Source organism: Bactrocera tryoni, chromosome 5 (genome assembly GCF_016617805.1).
Source record: "Bactrocera tryoni isolate S06 chromosome 5, CSIRO_BtryS06_freeze2, whole genome shotgun sequence".
In the NCBI taxonomy this organism is placed as follows: domain Eukaryota; kingdom Metazoa; phylum Arthropoda; class Insecta; order Diptera; family Tephritidae; genus Bactrocera; species Bactrocera tryoni.
The window spans coordinates 47,945,307-47,972,071 of record NC_052503.1 but is presented as its reverse complement, the minus strand read 5'-3'; the positions used below and the strand labels follow the sequence as shown (position 1 = coordinate 47,972,071).

General features: G+C 37.1%; 1 protein-coding gene across 2 annotated transcripts in view; it reads right to left on the bottom strand.

Annotated features, from left to right (window-relative positions):
• Positions 1-26,765, bottom strand: part of LOC120779062 (regulating synaptic membrane exocytosis protein 2) — a 414,623-nt gene that overhangs the window by 247,755 nt on the left and 140,103 nt on the right. For both annotated transcript variants that reach the window (XM_040111195.1, XM_040111196.1), the window contains exon 3: positions 20,608-20,663. The gene's annotated coding sequence lies outside the window, so the exon portion shown is untranslated. The remainder of the gene's footprint in view (positions 1-20,607; positions 20,664-26,765) is intronic.

The window sequence follows — 26,765 nt, the reverse complement described above, 5'->3', positions numbered from 1 at the left end:
TGAATTTGAAGCACGCACCAAGTTACGCACTGCAATAACGGATTTAAGCAAAGGAAACGGGAAAAGCAATAAAAAGAAAAAAAACAAGCAAGAAATGAAATTAAGAAAGCGAAAAGCGATATTTTTTGCTGCTGAGCGATGAAAATACTCAGCGTGGGCATGGAAAATTCCTGTAAATGACCAGAAATGTGTGAGCGAAGCAATCGGAGGAGTTGAGAAGTGGCAAGCCAGGGAAGAGGAGGAATGAAAAACAAATGCGTATTGTACGTGTTTCAACGAGCCAAAGCAACAATTGGAAGAATTGCAAAGAAAACTCGACGAAGATACACACACACAATGAAATGTTTCTGAGAACTTTCAGGTATGTATAGGTATAAATATCAAAAATTAGCCAATATCAAAGATGTTAGCTGTCTGTTTCTATTTCGCAGTGCCAGTTTAAGTGGATGAAAATGTCAAATTCACAAATTGTTTCGCGAGAGAGGAAATAACAGTAAAGCAATAAAAGTTTCCAGACGAAACGTGTGCTTCAAATGCGTCACTTACTTATAGCTCAAGTCTTCAAATTACAGTCGTGGGAAGGAAAATAAAATAACAGGAAAACATTAATAAAATTGACAGTGTGTAGAAAGAGATATAGTACTAAAATAAAAGGGACATTTTTTAGTTGAATAAACAAAAATATTTCTAATTTGAGCTCCAACTTTCGGAGTTGGCATTTTTCGCTGCCTTAGGTCTTTTATTATAAGTATTCTATTAAAATTGTTAAAAAGGTGTTGGTGTTTTTCGGAAGACTTAACTTGATGCGCCTCTAAACAGAGGCTAACCGACTGATCTAGCGCAAGCGAGAGAGCGATTTTTTTTGTAAATTTATGTACTAAAGAGTATAATTCCACTGTTCCAATAAAACACATATAACTGATAATAAGTTCTAGAATCTAACTATTGGAATACCGACACAACTAACAGCATTTCTTTGCCAATAAACTTTAAAAGGCTTGGGCTATAGGGTGTTATTCAAAGCACCTTTTGGGGAAATCTCGCTTAGCAAGCGAGTAAGCAGCACTTTTGAACCACTTTTAGTCCACTTTGAACGTTTTCGAAGGCTCAAAATTTTTCGGCTCACTTGGTCTAAGAACTTAGATGGTTTTTGGTAGAAATTACGGTATTATCATTTTAAGAGCTTAAAACTTCCGGTATTCAAATATCACTTTCATTCAATCGTTTTCGAATATAGTATTTTTAAAACATTTCTTGTAAAGACACACAATCTGACCTTTCATTGCCATCATAAACCAGCATTTTTTACACGACTGTGCATCAAAGAGCAAGGGACATGGCAATTCAACTTAATTGAAAATAAGCCACTGGTAAAACAAATTGAAATTTGCTACAATAAATTGAAATAAAATAAAACTACAATAAAATACAGGGAGAAAAACAATAAAATAGCTTCGTTGCTTTAAATATCAAACCTTACTAAATAAGAATTTTAACCATAAAAATGTACTCAAAGCCTCCTTTTATTACTTAATTTTTATACCCTGATCACGAAGTTTGCAACACGCCGTAAGAAACATCTTAGACCCTATAAAATATTTTGGCTTCCGCCTTTTTTTTTTTTGTAAATTTAAGGCTTTATTGTATAAAAACGGTTACAAAAATGTTATTCAAAATGCTGGCCGTCGCTAGCTACTACTTTTGACCATCTTTCTGGCAGCATGCGTATTGCGTGACGAAAAAACGCCTCTTCTTTCGAGTCGATCCAAGTATCAATCCAAGTTTTGATTTCATCATAAGAACTGAAGTGCTCGTTAGCTAGACCGTGTGCCATCGATCGGAACAAGTGGTAGTCAGATGGAGCAACGTCTGGAGAATACGGTGGGTGGGGTAAGATCTCCCATTTCAGCGTCTCCAAATATTTTTTGACCATCTTTGCGACGTGAGGCCGAGCATTGTCATGCTGGAGAATGACTTTATCGTGTCTTTCCTCGTACTGTGGCCGTTTTTCTTTTAGTGCGCGGCTCAAACGCATCAATGGCATTCGGTATCGATCCCCTATGATGGTTTCACTTGGCTTTAGCAGCTCATAATATATCACCCCTAGCTGGTCCCGCCAAATGCAAAGAATGACCTTGGCGCCGTAAAAGTTCGGTTTTGCCGCCGACGTGGAGGCATGTCCAGTCTTTCCCCATGACTTTCTTCGCTTAGAATTATCGTAATGGACCCATTTTTCGCCGCCAGTTACAATGCGATGTAAAAATCCCTTTCGGTTGTGCCTTTGAAGCAGCTGTTCACATGCAAAGAAGTGCCGCTCGACATTTCTTGGTTTCAAGTCGTAAGGAACCCAGTTTCCTTGTTTCTGAATCATCCCCATGGCTTTGAGGCGTTTTGATATGGTTTGCTGTGTCACTTGCAACGATTCGGCCAATTCGTCTTGGCTTTGAAACGTATCTTGGTCGAGCAATGCTTCCAATTCAGCATCTTCGAAAATCTTCTCCCTTCCACCACCATGCCTATTGCCTAAGACTTTGGTGCGAACTCCAAAGAAATTGTTCATATCGGATCATTATAGCATATAGTTGCCATACAACAAAACTATTGGAAGTAAGTGCTTGTGTGGAATCTCTCTAGTTGTGAAGGGTATTAAATTTTGGGTGTAATGGAAATTAATATTTTTTCTTGGTTTTCATTAATTTTGGAGCATTTGAAAGGAAATTGTGTTGGCATTGAATATTGAGTGAAACGGGTGGAAACCTGTTTTTTTGTTACATTCCACTTTCTACAGGTTCATCAATATTTAGCACTCTCGCTGTTCAATAATCTGGGTTCGGCCAAGAGAGTAAAGGTTAAATATCTAATGGTATACCACTCTTATGTCATCTGCGATTTGCAAGCTTAAGACTATCTTTTTCCCCGGCAAAGGCAGACATAATTTCGAAGTTCAAATAATGTCTGACCATTGTCGTTGCTTTGGTATTCAATCAAGTTCAAGGCACTTAAGGGGGTAATAAGGTATTTTTTTTATTTTTTATTAATTTAAAATATCTTAAGATTATTCTGTGAAAATTTGAGAGCAATTAAAGCAAAATTGACGGAGATGTACACATGTAAGTCTTGTGAGCGGCCGTGAAACTTTAAACGTGTTTTTCTCACACTTCACTTTTTCGAAGCCGGTGAACTCTGTAGCTCAAAATCTACTGAACCGATCCTGTTGAAATTTTGCACAGTCTTTCTTTACATAAATTGTGAGGTAACGCTGTAGAGTTTTTTTTTTAATTTTAACTTATTTTTAAACAACAAAATTTCTGATTTTTGTTGATGAAAAATCAGTATTTTGAGTTCCGGGCGTTGTAAAAAATTGAAAAATCATTAAAAAAAAACTCGACAGCGTTACCTGAGGAAACTTATCAACTAAACAAATCATTTTGATTTTTTAATTTCAGATGATTCAGTCATGAGTTATGGGGATCAATTTTTTTTTGGAACGTCTGCGAAAATTCTCTGCCAGCGGCTCATTTTTTAATATTTTTCTATGAAACTTTCACAGAATGTTCTTTAAATATCATATAATTATGCTATAATTATACGAATAAATAAATATTGATTGTATCATTAAAAAAAATTACTGAAATTATGATTTTTTTCGCTGGAATTAACCTTAATATCCCCTTAAACTAATATTTTTTACATGATACTGATCTATTTGAATGGTAAATATACACATATTATATGGATTTGTAAGCAGTATTTAGAATTGGACTTTAACTTTTTTCTTGAAGGTTGGAGCTTCTTTCCGACTCCATTAGATTAAAATACCTTACTAGTAAAGCCAATATTAATTAATATATCAGTTATATATTTATTTCAGCTAGAATTAGTTCCCACAATCACCGTTGCCCGAGAAGGCCTTTTTGAAAAAGATGATTTCAAAGAATGGCTCCATTTAAACAGTGTTTTACACACACACACACAAATACATGTTAAATATGTCTTTAAAAAGAAAAGTTTCTCTCAGCCCTATAGTAAATTGTAAAAATTAAAAATAATTTCTCACACTCCTTTTCGATTGGTTGGTACTTATTTCGTTTACTAAAACAGCGTCGAATATGAGTACTCCGGATAGGCTTTTCAACAAAAGGTCTCATCTTTCAGAAGGAAAATAAAAGTTTCAAAGTATAGACAAATAAATAATAATCAATGAACAAAATATTATTTCGAAGTATTTACTTTGGATACTTTACGCATTTAAAAAATGGTATTTATAGTTTCGAAGCAAGCATTCCTTCGCAAGAATGCATGAAGAACATGTTTTCGCGAGCCGAATCAAATTTACAAACTTAAACTTAAAACTTAACTTAACTTAAACTTATAAACTAGTACACGAGCTACTCAATCTGATCGAATTTTATATTTTCTTTCTAGTAGAATAAATTTGGTTTCTAATGGCATAGATTTTTATTTTGTATGCCCCCTTTCAGCAACTCGTTGTGAAATATACATACAGATGGTACAAGCGTAGCTTGACATAATTTTGCATAAATACAACTTTGAAGGACAGTCAATTAAATACTTCCACACACTTATGAAACGTTTCTAAGCGACCTTTCTAACGAAACATCCTAAAGCTTCAAATAGACTGTTACAGAAACTGAAAAGTCTTTAAATACGAGTTGTGTTTTTGTGAAGGGGCAGTCTGACCATTATGGACCAATTGTAAATGTGGATGACAAGACAGGAAGTGGGAGGAGTCGCTTGACATCGAAAAATGAGGGTACGCCTGCTACAACAACTACGCAGTCTGAGAGAAGCTTAATAAATTTTGTTTAGAAAGGGATTAAATATATCGCTAAATACGGTACAGATAGACTTCAGAGAGCTGCTGTCGAACGCAGACAAATACTTTTGAAAAATGGTTGGAAAATGTCGAGCGTTCGTGGAGCAATGTCATATTTACATATGAATCAACTTTTGTATCATTCAACTTCATGGAGAAGTGTTTGATTAAGAAAAGGACAAACATTTATTGAAACTAGTGCTAAGCATCCCCAAAAGGTGCATTTTTATAGATGGTGCTCTCATTGGAATGATAAAATGGCATGAAAAAAGTTTGATTAAGTCCACTCAAATTCTTGACGGCATAACTAACCACGGTTGGATACAAGAAAATAATCCGAATAAAACCGTTATATCGATCTCGTAAATCTAAATTTAGAACTAACGAAATTGCCAAGCAACGCCACCGAGCTAATTGAGTGTTGACTTCGGTCGAAGTGGCTGTCACAAGAACCTCAACCAAATACGAACACACATATATATGTATATATAAACACGTGTGCGGTTGCTCAAAGATTTCCGTCATCCTACGCCGGCATGGCATGTTCTATTCATGGCAGTTTGTGGCCACGCATTCGCAATGAGAGCTCGAAGCACAAAACCGAAATTGACTGGCATTATTTGACTGCAGCTGTGTGCGCTTGTGTGCTTCGTATGTGCTTGATGGTATGCTGTGATTGTGCCACGAAAGGATGTCATCATTGACAATTGCGGTTGCGTATTGTATTACGCATAATAAGCACGCACCCACATACACACACACACACTCACACTTTCATAGACGGCAATTCATTCAAAATGTATGCTTGCATGTGTGTCAAGGATATTGTTTGGCATTTCATGTTGCTCATACACACACACACATACACAGACGCACTTCTGTTATTTTATCAATGCTCACAGATCGAAAATTTCTATGCGACTCCCCTTCAATTTATTGTTGTTCAATATGTGCATGTGTATATGTGTGTGTGTGTGTGACCGTGTCTGAGTCAATGCTCATTGCGGCAATTGCTTATATTTACTGACAAGTGAGTGAATTAAATAATCATTGCTCGACCCCGATCCAGCCTTGGCAATCACTTGCGTTTGGCTATTTCACATTGACTCCGCATTTTCGGTTACAAATTCAACAAACTGATTTATTTCACATACACACACACACACACATCTATACCCACAAAATTGGCAGTCTAATGAGAGGCATTGTGTACCGTAACTCATATCGTAATTGTACCCACAATAAATACAGTCGAGCGCTGCATGTAATATATTTCCTCATCTAAATCTCTAATTAACCAACACACGCATACATCGCAATATTTATATGCTTGCATGTGTATTTGTGTGCGCCTTTAATTTGATTGTTTACCACTTTAATTGACAAGTTTGTTGCAACATTTGAACGGATGATGCAACCTCAAGTAAGAGCTTCATTTTGGTGTCGATGTATGTGTGTAATAAAGACACGTCTTAGTCATTCTCTTACTGAAATTCAGTAATTAGTTTGAGGCCGCATTTTTGCATTATTGTTTCATATACCATATTTTTTTTATATACCCTGAACCGGGTATTTTAAGTTTGGTACGAATGGTACATAGTTAAATTATTCTCCAGCCATATTATGGGCCCTAGGATTTGTATTCTTATTCACAATAGGAGGATTGACAGGAGTTGTTCGTGCTAACTCATCATCCAGAAGGAATCGTCGGAGACCCAATGAAATATAAATGATCTTCTGTAAAAAATATCTAAATGATCAGCATGACGAGCTGAGTCGATTTAGCCATATCCGCTAATCCATTTGTTTGTTTGTATATACGCGACCGGGCCACTATAGCATATAGCTGTCATACAAACTGAACTATCAAAAGTGTGTTCTTGTATGGAGTATCTCTGGTCGATATGCTTTACGAGGTTACTGCCTTGATTGTAGCTTGCCTGTCTACCTAAGTGTTGACTTTGGAATCGCTTGTACTTGAATTAGGTACCAGCATCGCGGCTTTTGCAGTAGCAGCGACCTCAGATAGAAATATTTTGCCGTTGTCTGACAACTTAAAAGGCTACCTTATGCCTAACTGTGGACAGTATATACCCACACCAGCTCCATCTTCCATTTTAGACTCATTCGTATAAATGTTCCGGGTGTTGGGCGCAGCTAACATACCTTTGCGCTCACCAGTTTAAATGTGGAATCATATCATCGGGATTTGCCATATCGCCATTACCCACCGAGCTATGCCAGAAGGTTCTATATGTAAATTCGCCTGCAGCCAGTAGTTGTCCCGTTGACTTTGCTGCGCAGATTTTAGCGAAGAGGTCGATAGATGGCAGGTTTAGTACCAGTTCAAAAGCCGCCGTTTGAGTTTTATTAAAGCTCCCGTTATGCACAACGCAGAGAGCGTTTGAACCCTTTCCAATAGCTTCCGTACGCCTGTCGACCATACTACTACACCGTAGAGCAGAATTGGTCTTACAAGAGCCATGTAGTAACAGTGCATGAGCGAGGAGAGAGGCCCCAGGTTGTGCCGAGCATCTGCCTTCACGCATATAAAGCATTGTTAGCATTTCTCACTCTTTCTACTACATTGTGCTCCACAGCAGTTTGCTGTTCAGGAAAAGGTACTTGATGCAGTCCTTAAAAGAGAGTTATGTCCCAGTTACCGAAGGGAGTCTCCATAAATTAATTCTGCTCTTTCTTGTAAGCATAAGCAGATCCTTTTTCTCCAGCTTCAACACCAGAGCCACTTGCGAAGCTCAATTCTGAACTGTATGGAGAGTGTCGGTCATACTGCTGATGATCTAGCTACCCGTTATTAAGATGCCAATATCGCCCGCATATGCCACTATCTAGGGCTTTGCCGTCTCAAGTTCCTTAGCAGTGTATTCACCACTAATGTCCATAGAAGCGGAGATAGTACTCCAACTTGCGGTGTACCCCTACATACTTCCTTGGTAATTCTAGTGTCGTTCCATTCTGCTTTTATCCTTTCAGAGGTCAAGAGGCTTTCGAACCAGTCTTGTATAGCAGGATCAACACCTATTGACTGAACTGACAGATTATATTTTGTAGAGATGTTGAACGCTCCAAAAATGTCCAGGAATACTCCAAGAACGTATTTCTTATATCAAGAGGCTATCGCAATAAGTCTAAGTTGGTGAAAATTATAATATTGACTTTCAGTTGTATGGAATTTCGTGTCTCATGAACTGCCTGGCAGATTCAATCTCAATTTATTATAACATGTTCACTTATCATCCTTTTAGCACAGTTTGAACTGAGCCCTGAAACGATATATCGAAACAAAATTACCTGCTTCATCTCCTTTAACACTATAAGAGAACATTTCAGATAATAAAATAATCGCGTTAACCTAATGTAAGATTTATAATAAGATTGAACTCAGTTCTACAGTGAGGCTGGCCAAAACTTGTACGGCTCCCAAATAATGCAAGAGTTTCTCTGTAAAACATGTTCTTAGGAAGGTTCTTCTGGCCACTATGGTAGGCGCGCTCACTACACATTCTCCAATCGTTTAAGATGCAGTGAGGTTACATATCTTTTTTTAAACCAATTGTTAAAGCTGTATGAGATAAGGTGATATGGAATCATCTAGACATTTTCTCCTCAAGAGTCCAGCTTTTGCCAGACTGAAGTTAAAACATTCTGTTGTACGCACTTTTAGCGAACCTGGCAAAGTTGCTGGGATTGATATTACTCGCCTTAACATATTTCTGGTAAGCGCAAGCCACTTCGTAGATTTATGAGGCTGTGTAAATTAATATCTCAAAGTTTTGTGGACGAGCGTTGACAATTGTTAAAGTGGGATTCTGCGTAACGCTTGCCGCGAGAAACGCTAAACGCGAAAAAATTTCCAGCATTTATAACACGCTGGGCAAATTATTTTGAGTAAAACCTTTGACCATTGCATATACATATATATGAGTTCTTCCAAAACAAAAAAGCAACATCATAATTATGTTAAAATAAAAGTAATAAATGGAACCACATCACGGCAACTGCCTACCAGATGTACCCCGCCCACGAAATTCATTAAAATTCGTCGTCAACAACTGTAAATTAGTGGAGAAGTGCTTGTCAGCATGTGGTTACCACTGCACAGCCACACTCCACTCGATGCCTTCCAAATTCGCACCCACAGTTCGTTAAATGCGGTTTGCCGTGTTAATCCAATTAAATTTAATTTTACATACGCCTTACACTTCCACACAACAACAACAACAACAACAGCAAGTAGGTGCCATACAAAATAGGCAGCCACCGAAGTGTATTTAGGTATTACGGAATTAAGCATTTAACTTTTTAGTGAATTTTTGAGTTTAAGTGCAAGAAGTCAAGTGTCTTCACGCACAGCCAACTTCTACTTATATAATTATACATAAATGTTTGTATGTGTGAAGTAAAGGGATGAAGGCTTTGCACTCTGTTTACAGCTTAATATTGGAACTGCAGTGTATACTGAAGCATGCGGACTTGCTGAAGATGCTTATTAAGAAGCTCACTTTTTTTATGCAATTTATACTAATTGTCTCAATATTAGTATAAATTCTAGTCGGTCCGTAATCCTTGGGTTTTTGGGCAAATTTTGAGATTACCAGAAAGCTAAACTGAACCAAAACAGCACTAGACACTACTTAAAAACTTCGTAGTCTTTTTGTAAAACTAACTAGGTCATCTAAGTCAACTAGACTAAAAAACTTAATGTTAATACAATAGGCCACAGCTGGCATGTACATTCCTTTTTAGTAGGCTTAATGCAAAAAACTCTGTTGATCAGCTAAATTTAACAGACACAGTGGACTAAAGAACGGATCTAATTAAATATTTAACAAACATTTTAAAAACAAGAAAAAATATTAACTTCGATTGCGGATAATACCCCACAAGTACATTTTTCTAGAGTTTGAGCTTGTGCGGAAGCTAAATGGTATCGTTGAAGACATGCCCCGTTTTTGACGACCTTTGACCTCTTCAACTGATAAAAATATTAAAAACAAGCTAAAAATAAAATATTAAAAAAACACTAAGTTCGGGTGTCACCGAACATTTTATACTCTCGCATGATAAAGTGATAATCGAGATTTCATTATCCGTCATTTACATATTTTTTTTATTTTGCTGCAAAATTAATTAGATTAGTAGTTCCTGAGATATGGTTTTTGGTCCATAAGTGGGCGAGGCCACGCCCATTTTCAATTTTTAAAAAAAGCCTGGGTGCAGCTTCCTTCTGCCATTTCTTCCGTAAAATTTAGTATTTCTGACGTTTTTTGTTGGTCGGTTAACGGACTTTTAGTGATTTTCAACATAACCTTTGTATAGGAGGTGGGCGTGGTTATTATCCGATTTCTTCCATTTTGGAACGACAAGGAAACGACTCTATAGATTATTATTATATTTATTATTGGTTGACATAGCTATAGTAGTTTCCGAGATATGTACAAAAAACATAGTAGGGAGCGGGGCCACGCCCACTTTTCCAAATATGCCCCTCCCTAATGCGATCCTTTTTGCCAAATTTCACTTTGATATCTTTATTTATGGCTTTATGACACTTTATAGGTTTTCGGTTTTCGCCATTTTGTGGGCGTGGCAGTAGGCCGATTTTGCCCATCTTCGAACTTAACCTTCTTATGGAGCCAAGAAATACGTGTACCAAGTTTCATCATGAAATCTCAGACGGACGGACGGACAGACATACATCCGGATTTCAACTCTACTCGTCACCCTGATCACTTTGGTATATATAACCCTATATCTGCCTCTTTTAGTTTTAGGACTTACAAACAACCGTTATGTGAACAAAACTATAATACTCTCCTTAGCAACTTTGTTCCGAGAGTATAAAAATGAAGAATATGGTGCTTGAAAATCGTCAGGCAAGTTCTAGGGAGATGAAAAAGAGCTCAGGATCTCTCTCGAGTCCGTGTGAATGCCTCTGGTGAATATTTTGGGTAGTCGAAAAAGTCTTTTCGTATTTTGTCAATAGATGTTGTTGCAGTCGCCGAGTTTTTCGCCCAGCTACCAATCATATCGTGTCATACCATATAGTGTTGGAAAGGTGAGATTTTAAGCTTCATTTAACAAAAAAAAAATTAAATTCGGGAAAGTTAAAAAAAGTTACAGATGTTCAAAAATAAGTGAAAATAATGAAGAAATTCGCTATATTTTGAAATTTTTGTATAAAAAAGAGAATAATGCCACGCAAGCCCCCAATGAAATTTATGAAGTTTACGTAGACGATGCTATATCAGTTTGCGTAGCACAACAATGGTTCGCTCGCTTCTGTTCTGCAAATTTCGACGTGAAAGATGCAGCTCACTCTGGTCGAATTATTGTTGAAAAAGTCGATATAATTATGGAAAAGTTTGACAGGTCGCAACGCCAGGATTGACGCCTCGAAAGCTTATGCTGTGTGTTTGGTACTTGGAGTGATCAACAGAAAGGGCTTCGTCTTCCATCAGGACAACGCTAGACCACACACATCATTGATGACTCGCCAAAAGCTGGGAAGTTTTGATGCATTCACTATATTGCCATGTGCTTGCACCATGTGTCTACCATTTGTTTCGGTCAATGCAAAACTAATAAGTAAAGTTGGCTTCAAGAGAAGTAATGGCAATTAATTATGCCACTGTTTTTCGCCGAAAAACCATAAATGGTCTGCACTGATGGAATAATATCTGTAGCGAAAAAATGGCAAAAGTGGTCGACCAAAATGGTACATATTTAATTAATTAATGTTCATTATAAATAAAAAAAAAAGTTGAAGTTTTATCAGAAATACGAAAAGACTTTTTCGACTACCATACATAGCACAATGAACAATTGTCCAGTAATTGTATTGAAATACATTTTCATGATGCTCCAAACGGAAGAGATAAATTCTTCGATTGTTTCCTTTACTGGAAACAACTTTCAATTGCGGCGGAGGACATCGTTTCCCACATAGAAAGAAGCCCCCACTATGGTGCGCAGAACTTTATTTTGAAAAGCTTAAATTACTTTTAAAGTTGAATCCGCTGCACTGCTAGTGATTTGAATGCCATACGTCCAGATCGGCCTAAGTATTGCCTTATAAATTAGCAACATGTTCTTTAGTCTGATGCGGTATCTTGGCCTAAAGAGCCAGTATAGCTGCGCCAACTTTAAACTTAGCCGAGTTCTTTTATTTTTCCGTGATCTTTCCAAGTGCGCCTCTTATCATTTGTAAGCCCCAAATATTTTCGCATAATTCTGTTGGTAACGACTAACCATATAAAGACACATGAGGGCAATTTTTTTGCCTGAGCGCGAATACTACTTGTACGGACTTTTCGGTGTTATCGCGGATTTTCCATTTGGTGAGCTACGTTTTTAGAACATTCAGTTGCATCTGCAGTTTTCTGGAAGCAGTAGTAGGGTTGCCACTTGATGCTAGCAGTGAATATCATCAGCATGTGTTACCGTCATTATGGAGTCAGAGTTGAACACTAAAAGGTCTGCTGCATGAAGAATGTTGAGTACAGGGGCGATTACACTGCGCTGTGGACGCCAGCACGGCAGGTCTCAAATCCGACTCAGCATCATGGCATCTAACGGAGAACGCCCGATTGTGAAAGTAAGACTTTAGCAGCAAATAATAAGGCATTGGTTTTCTTTTAACTTGAATAATAGTCCTAGTTACCAGTCCTTGTTAAATGCTTGGCGGACATTCCGTGAAGGTCGTCCAAAAACAGCCGTTGTGCCAGAAAACATCGATGCCGTTGTGAACTGATAATGCAAGACCGTCAAGTAACATACCTCGGATAGAGGCATGCCTATGCATTTCTCCCACCAGCATACATTCGATATTGCATGAACACCTAGCCGTAAAACAGGTTTGTTCTCGTTGGATCCCGCACAATTTGACAATCGCTCAAAAAAGGCTCGTGTGGTTTGGTGTAAAGAAATGCTGAAAAAATACGATCGCGGTGCTTCAAAAGACGTTTATAAGATCGTCACAGGTGACGAATCATGGATCTATGCGTATGAGCCCGAAACAAAACAGCAATCTACAAAAAAAAAATTAAAAATAAAAACATTTTCGTTGATAAATATGCCTACTTACATTATTAGGCCAGAAATATATATAGCAACCTACGTATTGGCAGTTCACATGACTTACTGCTGGCATCTATGTGGTTCGACGCTTCGAGCCCCCTTTTGGCTTTGGTTTTTTATACCCTGAACAGGGTATATTAAGTTTGTCACGATGTTTGTAACACCCAGAAAGAAGCGTCGGAGACCCTATAAATGAACAGTATGTTGAGCTGCGGCGATTTAACCATGTCCGTCTGTCTGTCTGTCCGTCCGTCCGTCTGTATGTATACGAACTAGTCCCTCAGTTTTTAAGATATCCTTTTGAAATTTTGCAAACGTCATTTTCTCTTCAAGAAGCTGCTCATTTGTCGGAACGGCCGATATCGGACCACTATAACATATAGCTGGCATATAAACGGAATGATTGGAATCAAGTTCTTGTATGGAAAACTTTCACATTTGACAATGTATCGTCAAGAAATTTGTCATAGATTACTGCTTAAGGCAACAATATAATCTCCGAAGAAATTGATCAAATCGGTTAACTATAGCATATAGCTTCCATACAAACTGAACACATAGTAACTAAAAGAAATTCACCTGTGAAGGGTATATTAGCTTCGGTGCAGCCGAAGTTAACGTTTTTTCCTGTTTTTATTTTCAAATTACTTTTGATTTTAAATGATTAAAACGAAAGCTGAGCTGGTTTCAATCAACATTCGATGAGAAAATTCCCGAAAAACCGTATGCTGTCAAATTAAAAAATAATGGAGTATTTTAGAATTTGATACATTATTAGAGAAAATACAAAAATACTATAATTTTTTTTTTCGATCATGTCAGCGGTTGTTGTAATCTTGTATTCTCTGAACATTGAGTTTCAATAAGTATTGAATGCTAGCATTGTTTGAAATTTCATTTGAATAATGAAATGATTTTTTTTGCAAATTACTTTCATTATTTTGGATTATAGGCATAAAAAGGTAAGCACTTTCATAGGTATGAACATTCATTCATGAAATTTAATATGAATTCAAGCATAAATGCACAATGTTAATGCATTTTTCCAATTACCAATTCCAACTTATTACTTTCGCTTAGCAAACACAAATTTCCAAAAATTTCAGAATTACTGCCAAAATCAAATAATGCATCTGAGCCAAATATTTATGCTATTTGCTAATGCGAATATATTTTCTATTGCATAATGCTTTCAATTTCATTGAATTCCAACTGCTTCATCGGTATTTATTACAATCATTAATGGAAACTATTTATGGCATAAGCACAGCACACTGGAGGATAGGGGTCAAACAAAAATGTGGTTCTTGCCAGATAGCTATTTTTTTTAGTTGAACGTGAGTTGCCGTGTTAGCCTTATGATTTAGAAATCATTTGCTATCTAGAGAGGTATATAGAAACCGGCTAAAGAAGAGAGAAAGTCCTGAATGTGGGCTTTAATCTTTCACACAATACGCTTGGTAGAACCTTATACGCGATGTTGAGGAGAATTATCCCATTTTTTATCTACTTTTGTATTAATTAAAATGCGAAGGTTGAGAGAACTTTTAATGTGTATTTCGCTCAACAACATTCGTGCTCTTGTGGCACAGCGTTTTTTACTTTTTCTTTGAATTTATACCGCAAAAAATATGCGTCTAAGGGGGTGTTTGTTTTTTTAAAGGCGTTCATTTGAGTCTGCCATCTACGCTTCAAGTTTCCTTAAAACCTTCACCCAAAAGTATTCAAACGTAATTGCTGACGCTAGCAACCGAAGATAACCACTTTAGCAAGCAACTGTCCCAGCAATTTGCTTCAGCTGTTGGCTCGCTCCGCGTTAAAAAGACAAACTACCAAAAATTAAGGCAAACAACGCACAAAACCAACCCAATCAACTACAACAACAAACAGCTTAAAAATGGAAAAGTGGCACAAATAAAAATCTTGGTGTCAGCGACGGAGCAGCAATGGCATTTCGCAGAAACAGAGGCATTTCGTTAATCCCAGCAATCCCTCGACAGCAACATTAATTAATTGCGATGCCTTTGGGTATTGTTTTTAACCTTAACACAATCTTCTTTTCGGCGTCAGCACACAAACAAACAAACACGCGCGTTAGACACAGACAGGGTAAGCACCAATTGACGTTCTCCCCACACCACACGACACGCCCACATTTCTAATCAGCACTTTACACAGTCGGCTGGGCAATCAAATTTCAGCAAACTTTCAACACAGCGCGCACTGTTATTCCCCACACTTCGGTCGGCGGCAACAACAAGCACTTATGTCTTTAGTATGTATGTATATACAGTTATCTTGCTGCGCGACTAATTATCGTTTTTGACTTCTTTCAAGTGGGCTATTAGCGTCGCGTCGCACTTGGGTGACAGCGGTCGAGTGCGATATTCACGCACACGAACTCTAATATGTTTCGTTTGGATTGGGGGGTGCAAGAAACGGGAGAGTAGCGTAATTTGAGCACTTGACTTGTAATACGTATAAGAGCAGCCAACTCTGAGTACCGCTATGTCATTAGTAGAGAGCAAATTTGATAGTACCGACAATGATTTTTTTTGTATTTGTGGCACGCCCTGTTGCTTTTCATTTCAATGGATCACTGAGTAGTTGGTCACAGCATGGTCTTAACTGACCGCAATTAAATAGTAAAACCATCCGCAAGAATAGAAACAAAAGCAACAAACCCGGAGAAAGTTGGGTGAGCACCACACAAAAAACTACCGCAAAGTAGTACTACTCACCACAGGTGGTAACACAGATTCGGGTATAACCTCAAACTATAATTTCTATATAAAAAGCAGAGCTCACAATGACCACGCAGAATACAAAGAGAAATTTTTTTTGGAAGAAACTATAATTTTAAAGAATTCAATAAGTTAATAATGAATTCACACAGGAATTTTTACCAAACCTGTTTTTTCATAGATTTATTTACAAATTATTTAATGGATTTAGGTTGAATCCGTACTCTAACAGACCAGTTGTACACTAGCATACTTTCTTCTTTTCTCAACCTCAAAACATTCCAACAATCTTCCCTCAAATGTTGAGTAACCTGTTTAGATTCTCTACATCTGAATAATTCTTTTCTGAGCCAGTTTTTGAGATATTTGCATCGTCTATATATGTATTACAGTTGGCGGAACGGGAAGTTTATGAGGTGCTGTGCTTGTTCATTAGCGAAGTTTTCGTTGTTGTAACGGGTACCTAATCCTCCTTAGGATGGTAAGGGTTAGATAAGTTGTCATTGAGGTCTTTCAATGGTAGGTTCAGGAAACGCTCTATTTTGACGGGATCGGACCATAGAGAGAAAGGTGTCAGATATGTAGGGTTAGCAGGGCAGAGTCTAATCTGGATAAGTAGGAGCTTAACTTGCTACAGATGCAAGGGTCACTCTCGATTCTCGCGGCAACTCGAGCTCCTCGTCTGCAATGATTGGTGGTTTGACTCCAAGTACTCCATTCACTCAGAGAGAGTCGTTGAAGGTGTTAATGGCTCCACTGTGAATGGCGGTCAGTGCATGTCTAAAGTTTGTTGCGTCTGAAATATGGTCGACGTATTGTTTTATGTTATCGACGTAGTTGAGGAAGAGTTTTTGATGGTCCTAGGAGGCGACTCCGCTCCAAGTAGGTGATTTCTGCGAAAGCAACACAGCAGAAACTTCTGGGAGAGAAGTTCATTATGCTCCTTAACTAAGAGCATACGGGCCTCACTGTGCAGGTGTTCGTTGGGAGACATCATGAGACATCCTTTTATATAGTCCAAAGTGCAGTGTTCTGACATGTCTGTAGCTCCCTTATCACTATATCGTTTCACTCCATCCAGGCGACTATATTGAGGCGGCGTAGTTAAAAACTGGCCGGCCGATTGCCTTGTACGTTGCCAACAACGTTTCTTTTTCTTTTCCACATTCGCCGCAGGCTTGGGACTTGAGGATTTTGTTGCGGCGCTGGTCTTTGGTAATAACCGCAGTCCTATGAGAAGTGAAGAAGCACAGGCTGTCGAATATCTTACCTAAAATCTTAAGGTTATTGAGGGTTTCGTTCGGATCTTGGTTCTCTCTTGATCACATATCAAAGCCGACATTTTCTGTGCTGTTTATTCATAACTTGAAGATGTGGTTATACTGTGGTTATATTGAATAAGCGTGCGAGTCACCAATACATTGAGAGCACTTGTCCCATTTTATCCTGCTTTACCAACGGATCTATTCCTTTCTTTTATTTAGACAAACCAAATATAATGAAATAAAAGCAAATTTTTCTGGTGGTCCACTTTAAATTTAATTGCACCTAAGTCAGAAGTCGTTACCTCTATGATTGGAGGAACTGGTTCTGATATAGAATCTTTAGGCAACCTGCCACATCTTTTCTTAGAATTTTCGAAAATAGCTCCTCTAAACTTTCGCAAATCAAAAAATATTATTGGAATACATTTACCCACGGCTTTTAATATTCGAACCCGGTAGAATAAAAATATTTAAATGTGTATGTGTGCTTCAGTTTCTTTGTGGTCTCGTTCGTAAAAAACCTGAGGCTAACGATATGTCTTCTTGGGAATTCGCTACTACCGCAAACAAGTCTGGGATTTTTATTAATATATTAAATATAAAACGATTTTATAGAACGTTTTGGGGGTTCTTTGCAAATTCATTATATATCGTTCTCATCTCAGAGGCCATATTTCGAAAAATACCTCTGTTAGTAGAGAGATGGTTCTCTCATAAAGTGTTAACACTATTATATAATATATTTCTCTCTCTCTCTCTCTCTCTCATGCAGATGTGGTATACATATCTATATGATAATCTGTAGACCATTGACCATTCACTGAGAACGGCAAGCCAAACAAAAGTGACAAGAAATGTCTGTGCACTCAAACTTCTTGCCAAGCCTTCAGCAGACCAAAGCAAACAAAATGCAATCAGCAGTAAAAATTGTAATGAGACAAAGGAAGTTTCAAGCAAACAAGAATTTACAGTAGAAGGTTTGAAGTGTGCACCCTTTGAGGTATGTATGGTAAGCGGCAACTCAACCGTCGCGACAGCCCAGTACCCGGCGGAAAACACAGACAAAGTGAAGGTCGAGTGCAAATGAAATACAATATGTAAACGTAAAAGGATTTAGAACTGCCTCGGGCGGCGTGTTAAAACATTTTAATTTGAGACTCATGATTAGGTGAAAATAACGGAGAATGAGTAATGAGCAAATTAGCAAAGCTTTGGGCAGATACTAAGAAAAGGATAGGATGAGCTTGCATAGTAAACCAAAGGGGCATAAAAAATTTGAAAGAGTTTTCGTTTTTTTTTTATTTGTTAACCAAAGTTATATTTTTTAGATGGGTTACTGTAAAATCATTAGCAACTTTAAATAGACTTTATAGATTATACGTTAAGCTACGAATTTTTAGAGGCCTTGTAAATGTCTATATGTACTAAACGTTAACAACGAAATTGGATATACTATGCATAGCTCCAATGAGAAAGTGTTTCTTACTTCATAGAAATCAAGCCTTTAAATATTTAACCCTTAAATTTCTAAATCAAAATAGTGAAGTCAGCTTCAACAAAGATTTTGGGAAAGTTAATGTCAATAATTAGATCTGGTTTAAGGCATGACAGGCACTGAAATTTCAAAAATATTACAACATCTGATCACAAGTCAATGAAAGCTTTGGCAAAAATCCATGACTTGGGCTTCGAATTATTTTCGGATCCCCCATTTTCTCCAGCCCCCTAACGACTACCATTTGATTAAATTTGACTCGGTCTTTCAAACTGCGCGGGCAAACCGAATCGTTAAACATTTTCCAGATAAGTGTAACCTTTTTTATGTTTATTTGAAGATTGATCTCTACGTGTCAAGTGTCAATTAGTGTGCCTTTGACAGCTGCTTAATTATGACACGAATATGTAGTTTGTTTGATGATTTTAACCTTTGGAAAAAAATAATTGAACGATCAGCTTGCTTGAAATGTTGAAAGAACGTTTTGAGGAGTCTCCTTTACCACGAACACAAGTATTTGAGTGGCTCAAAGCATTCAGTGAAAGCCGTGAAGTCAGCGAGACTTACCTCATCGAATCGCCCATCTTTCACTGTTAATTATGATAACTTCGAGAAGTTAAAGAAACAGTGCTTGAAAGTTATCATGCTGAATTGTTGGGAAGATAGCAGAGGATCTCATGCATCTTATGCATTGACCTATCACATTTTGGTAAATGTTTTGGGTATGAAGCGGGTCAATGCCAGACTCGTACTAAATTGCCGGATTGTGTTGCAAAAGTAACGACGAGTAAAAGTCGCAGAAAAGAAGCTTGACCACGCCGCTGAGGACCTATACTCATCAAACGCGTCGTTACTGTAGACGAGAAGTGGGTTTATGAATGTGACCAGTGATGGACACCATCACAATCAAATTTCAATGATGAATGTGTTGTTGCGCTTTTTGCGGCACAAAGCGAATCCGTGTGTATATATTTGCGTTTATTTACGATCTGTTAGCGCACACTATGCCAATCCCTAAAACCAACAATCCAGCGAAAGGTGCTTTAAAAATGTGTAGGTCAAAGCTGGTCAAACATAAAGGTACTGCTCACCGTTTTCTTTAATTATAACGGGGTGGTACACCATAAACTCATTCCATAGGGTCAAATGGTCACTAAGGAATACTGCTTTGTCATTCTGATGTGTCTACGTAAAGCAATTCGGCGTAAACGACCGAATTTGTAGTCAGAAAACTTGTGGTTTTTTCACCATAATCATGCGTCATTACATTCCAGTATGATTGTGATTGACTTTCTTGCCAAACAGGAAACGAATGTCATCGCTCAGCTATTGCTGTCGCCAGATTTGGTTCCCTCTGACGTTTCTGCTTTGAAATTGAAAAGTACTGACAGTTATCACAGCCGAATCTTATAGCAAGTACTATACATATATGGAAGATTGGATTAAGTTTTGGCATGAAGTTGTTGGCTCAGGAGCCTAGTCTCCAGCTCACTGAGTAAAGAAAATACCGGAAATTGGCCAAACTATTTTCCAATTCAATTTTAACTTGAATATATGGTATATTGTTTGTATTAAAATTTTGAATTTGCAGGAAATCGTACTTCATCGACAACAGCAATCAATTTTGCTTGAGTGAAAAAAATAGCCACATGTTTTATCGGTAGTTTTGTCATTACATCAAGATCTTTGTGGAGATAGCTTCTGCCTAAAATAGCAAACAAATTTTCAAAGCAAAGATTTCGAGATTACTGAAACCAAATATTATAACATCCCACAGACGTCTGTTGGGTCTTCTTTTTTATTGGCATAGACACCGCTTATGCGGTTATAGCCGGTCTGTTGGGTCTACTTAACCGAATAGGAAGGGACCGAATTGATATTCAAATCAACCCTGTTCAGTCACAACAAAATTTCGGTAATGTTTGTCACCACTATAATAACCAAACCATCACGTCATCATTAACACAAAAAAATTAAATTTTACTGAGCGCATTCCACGCCTCCGTCAGGGCGTGTACGAAAAACACACAAATGTTGTTTTTGCCACAAAGATTAGCTTCTTTAGAAATTGTTTACTGAAACTAGCGCTTTTCTTCAAGGTTCTGGAACAAAATTACAATAACAATATCTTACAGTTGGAATAAATTAGATTATTATGCTTCTTACCCCATATAAGCACCTGACAATGGTGACAGTTATTGGCTCACTTATTTTATGTTTACCTGCAAAAAAGATTAGATAACGAAAATTAAAGTGCTAGTTTTTTTCATGAATAACTTATCAATTATTAATGAAACTTATGTCTTAATTATTAATGAAACTGCCATGTCTTAATTATGCAGATTCACTTCTAAGATATTTCAACTAGTTTTTGAGATTAGATATAAAATTGGCTTTCTCCTTTAAAAAGCAATGAAGATATATTTTTTATTGTAATAAAGGGGTTTCGAGTTTGTAGACGTACATATATAACCAAGACTTAGGAAACCCGGTTATGAATACCCACCAAACTCAATAAGAGAGAAAACACAGCAGCTCACTTATGTTTCTTGTAAATATTTTTGGCCATGTCACTGATCCCAACTATTTCAAAAATGAAATCCTGACATAAAATCAAACAGAGCTTAATTTTGCCGCTATGAAGCCCACTTTATTCTACTTCAACTCAAGCCACCCATGTGGATATGATATTTTCTAGCGCGATCTCTTTCATTAATATTTTCAGCATTAAAATTACCGCGTCATAACTATTTAATCAATTGAAAGCTGTCTGCCATCAAGATTTTCTAGAATGGTAACTTATACGTATCTGGGAATTCCAGCTGACAGCTGGCGACCTCTTTTTAGTGCGTGAATTAATTCAATAAAAGAATTCAGATTTCTTAATGAAACTTGGCACACCTGCTTCTAGGTACTATGAATGGGTTGAAATTGAAAATCGGAATCGCCCAAAGGCGTTAAGTTAGAATTTTTGATATGCCTCAGCTAGCAAATCAATTTAAAAGTCCTCTGACTGACATATAGATGGAACTATTAGAGTGAGGTTCGTCTATAAATGTGACAGCTGTCGGATGATTAGTTTGTGAAGTAATTTTGAGTGCACTTGAAGCAAAAACTTGGCTTGAATGACGAGTTGCCGCATACTGGCCCAGGAAAATAAACCACCAAGGATTGGTATACTTAGTTTGGACGTGATGAAATGAGTATCGAAGGCAATGAACGCAGTGGACGCCCAAAAGTGGTTGCTACCGACGAAAAGAACAAAAAAATGCAGAAAATAATTTTTGGAGACCGTAAAGTGAAGTTGTTCGAGATAGCAGGCGCTTTAGAGATATCAATTGAACGTATACATCATATTATTCGCGAATATTTGGGTATGAGAAAACTCTGTAACAAGTCTAAGCCGCGCGAGCTCAGTTTTGACTAAAAACCACGAGGAGTTAATTATTCGGAACAGTGTTTGAAGGTTAAAGCATAATAAACCCGAGTTTTTTCGTTGATATATGGCAATGGATGAAACATGGCTCCATTATTTCCCTACGAAGTCCAATCGACAGTCATCTGAATGGAGTGCACACGACGAATCCGCTCCAAAGCGTGTAAAAACGAAATACTCGGCTGGCAAGGTTATGGTGTCTGTATTTTAGGATGCGCATGGAAAAATTTATATTGACTACCTTGAAAAAGTAAGACCATCAACAGCGACAATTATAAAGCGTTATTGGACCGCTTGAAAAACGAAATCGCCTAAAAACTACGATGGCAAAAATCTATGAGTTAGGCTTCGAATTTCTGTCAGATATCAAAAGAATGTTCGCTGGGAAAAAAATCGTCGAAGAAGAGGTGAGAAGAGGTGACCGAAACTGAGACCTTTTTTGAAGCAAGGGACAAATTGTGATAAAAAAATGGTATTGAAAAGTTAGAGGGTCGCTATAGTCACTTGAACCTTGAAGGAAATTATGTTGAATAGAAACAACGAATTTTGACAAAAAAGTGTGTTTTACTATGTGAGGCCGGGAACTTTTCAATTAACCTGTTATGCCACGCACCCCTATAGTATATGGAGCAATATGTAAGATGAGTTTGTTAAATAAAATGTACATACGTGAAGTATTATATAAATTAGTTTTATAATGAAAATGCGCGAAATCGGCCCATGATTTTCGTTGTTCCAGCAGAGTTTATATCGAATATATAATCAAATTTTATAGCTTAGATTCTTCATAAAATTGCGTGAAAACATGTTCCCGAGTATACTACAGCAATGTCAATTTAATTGCAACCAGTTACTACAGTGTATTATAGTTTTGCTCACCTAACGGCTGTACGAATCAACTTAAACAAAGCGAGATAGATATACGGTTATATAAAAATATATTAATGATCAGAATGATCCGCGTAAGCTGTAACTGTAGTAAAAATTGAGATATCTCGACGAAACTTGGCATGTGGGTTCCTTAGTCCTAGAAAAGTTTTGAGACAAATCGCCACTAATCAAAAATATATATAGTGCCATAACGAAGTACTCAATTAAGATATGGTGCTGTAATTTCGTACAGAGAATCGCAGTACCAAGGGGTACCCGTGTGCAAAATTTTAAAAAAGTGGGCGTGGCTCCGCCCTCTACCAAGTTTAATGTACATATCTTCTAAACCACTTAAGCTACAATAACTAAATTTGCTACGCTCGTATATTATAGGAACCCCTACAGGCAATATGAAAATGGATGAAATCGGAAGATAATCCGCTCACATTCTCTATATGACGTCACTGTTAAAAACTGCTAAAATCGCGATAAATCAATAACGGAATATGCCAGAAACGTAAAAATTTGCCGCTGGGATGATATAACAAAGCTTTATAGGGGACGGTGTAAAAATTCAATCCCCTAGTTACCGAATATTTAGACGCCGGTACCTATAGTTGACTTTTGATCGGAAATATCGGTCAACGTGTGATATATGTATATAATTGAAATTAAGGGATAATCCTTCTCTTATAATGGTATGTGTATACTTAATATACAAAATTTCGAACTTCCGCGTAACTTTGTACCGCATATATCGGCCAATATGTGAGTTATCCCAATGAAAATAAGAGAGCGTTTTGTTTTACTCATAACAGTGTAACTTTGTGACTAAAATAGATCAATTTGAGCGAAAACTTGGCCTAGCCCCCATATAACTAATGTCAATATTTTCGAACATCCGTCTGACTTTATATATACTCATATAGAGGATTAGTTTTACAGCTTAAAGTATTTCCCAGGCTTTGATTCTTGCAAGTTGCAAGAGTATAAAATGTTCGCTTGTATCCGAGCTTGGCCCGTCCTTATTTGTTTGTATTATTTAAGAAAGGTTATGTATATAATGGCTCTATTTTTGTTTAAGATTTTTATCTTTATGTCCATTCTGAATGATAACCAAATGTTGAAAAGTTTGTGGTTTCAAGTGCAGACATTTGGCAGGTTAATGTAATGAAAGTACATATGTACTTTGATGAGCTACATCGGTATCAGTTTAAGTGATTCTGAAATGACGTATTTTCCACAAGTTTGGGGAATTACGTGATGGACAACCAAATTTCTTAATGAAATTTTAATTATGATAATGAAATTATGAAGTATGTATATGCCTCTACTTCGTCGCAAATTAACTATGTGTGTCAGATCTTAACCTTATCGCCAGACATTTTTATGTATGTGCATATGTATATAGATCTACTGTTGCTATAAATATTTATCTTGAAACGATATCTTAAATTTCATAAAAAGGTTATGGGATGCGATTCAGAAAGAAATCGCACCACAAAGTGTCCTATTACTTACATTACTGAGTTCAAAGTTTGAACTTCAAACATGTCAAGCGATCGTACATAGGTAGGTAGCTAGAACGGCTGTCACACGACGTACCTAGGCCTTTGGTTTTTCACTCTCTGCGCTTGCTCCTCTCTGAACCATGCTATACTTCTGATGAAGTTCATCAGTAAGAAAAGTTTTATTTAAGCAACCAAGGAGACGTCGTCAAGAAACCCTCGACGGATTGCTGCGATTATTTTCTACCTGTTCACACGATAGTCGGGTCTACGTAACCGGAACGGACCCGGATTTTTATCCGGCCAAGGACTGTAAACTTTGCAAAATTCAGCCGCTACAATAACAACAACAATATTTTCATACGAAAAGATATGTATTCGTATAGAAGATTTTTTCAGTCTCTTCCTATTCTACCTCCTGGCAGTTTCTTCAATAGTCGCTATAAGGCGTTGCTACTCTACTGGTATGTCTATCTATTAGACAGTGACTATAATAGTAATACTCCTACCAGAGTACTTTAAATCATTATTTTAAATTTTAATAGTCGGCGAGTGCGGCCCATATTCCATTCATGCCACGTTTGTCTGTCAGACAGCAAGTCAAGGATTGATTCCACCGAGATCCAGCTAAACTTATAACATATTTGTCTATTAGATATCTGCATGTAGCCAGTGGCACAAAAATTCCCTCTTTTCCGTTAAGTGATTGTAATATCCACTAAATTAATTAAGAGCTATTACCACAAATAATGGTTACCGAGGCCGACTAGATTTATGATATGGTTTCATACCATGGCGTCTTGTTATTCGACAAAAATGTATAACTCAATTAACGAAGAAATTTAATTCTCTTTCTCTCTTTCCGAAATGGGAGTGTTCCTTTACTTCGAGCATGTATGTGATCTAAAAACTTTCGACACATATCTCAACTAAATTTTGGTCGAAACATTATGATTTATTATCATATTTAACAGCATCAAAATAGACTGCAATAACGCCTGCCTATAATCGTCATTCACATACATAAGTCGAAATTTCAGATGTGTCCAACTGATTCAGGCGAAAACTCCATCCAATTTCGACACAGCCCCGTTTTGAAGCCTTTGATTTCACTTGGGTTCAAATTGTGTGAAATTGTTTCACTCTAAAGTGTGATATTGTGTCTAAATTATGGTGTCTTAGATCATATATTTGTACTTTATAGATAGCTATGTATATGGGATATCTTCATGAAATTTAATAAGTGTGTTCCTCTGCATATAATATATTTTGCTACCAAAAAAGTTCCTCAGACCCAATATGATACAATAACTATAAGTCGAAAGTCCACACGATTTAAAGTGAAAGGCATGGACTGGATATACATATATTATTTACATCGGACAACAGGAAGCAAATATCTTAGTGGCACATTTCAAAGTCAAGGCACAATTGTGTCGACGTGTCATGACGTAGTGTGATGACGTAGTTTTTCAGATAAGCTATAATATTGTTGGTAATAAATTTTTATTGCTGGAATAGCAAAAAATATCATCATCCATCAGATGAAATACACTTATGCCAACGATTTTTCCAGTCCTCGAAACACTTTTCATAAACATTTTTTCGGATGGTCTTTAGCTCCTTCAGCGAATTTTGTTTTTTTCTCTCCGATCGACTGTAAACGGGTTTCACAGAGTGGCAATTTCAGTTTGGGTAACAAGAAAGAGCTACATGAAGCCAAATCTGGTGAATGCGGTGGTTCAACGATTCATTGCAGTTTAGGCTTTACATTCCATGACAATCTCGATGGATGCTCTCACGCGAACGCCTCTATATGCCCAAATAGAACTTCTTATTGACTATCCCCTCCGGAATAAATTAATCATGCACCAAACAACGAATATCAAAAAAAGAAAAAAAAAAAACAGTGAGCATCTCTTTGAGTTTTGATCGGCTTTGGCGTGGTATTGTTTGGTTTCTGCTCGTTTTTTTTCTCTCCGTTGCCTATTGAGGTGTCGCATATCGCGCTCATATTTGGCGTAGTAATTAAGGACACGGACTGTCGACTTTACCGGCGCATTTTATTACAATTTTTGATAGCTTTTTTGTCACAATGTATATACTTAGGTTATATAAACTTGCTTAATGTCTACAAAGATCGATTAAATAAATATGTACAATTAATATAAATGTTTTTAATGTGTGTGCAAAATTTGGTAGCCAACATAGTTCGTACAATAATCGTACCTACTTAGTTTGTAGTCTAAAAGTTTGTTGTTATTGTTCCAACATATCGTATACCGCAAATAATTTGAGAATATGATATTTTTATTATAGTTCTTGGGTTCTGTAGTCTTAGTCGCATTTTTCTAGAGTTGTTTGGCTTACTGGTTCCGAAATAACTTGGCGAAACTGAATTCTCGCTTGTTAGGTTAAACCGCAAATCAAGTTACATACTTATACTCCAATAATCGCCATTACCTAATATTTCCAACTTCTGTTATCTATTACAAATTGAAGCTGAAAAT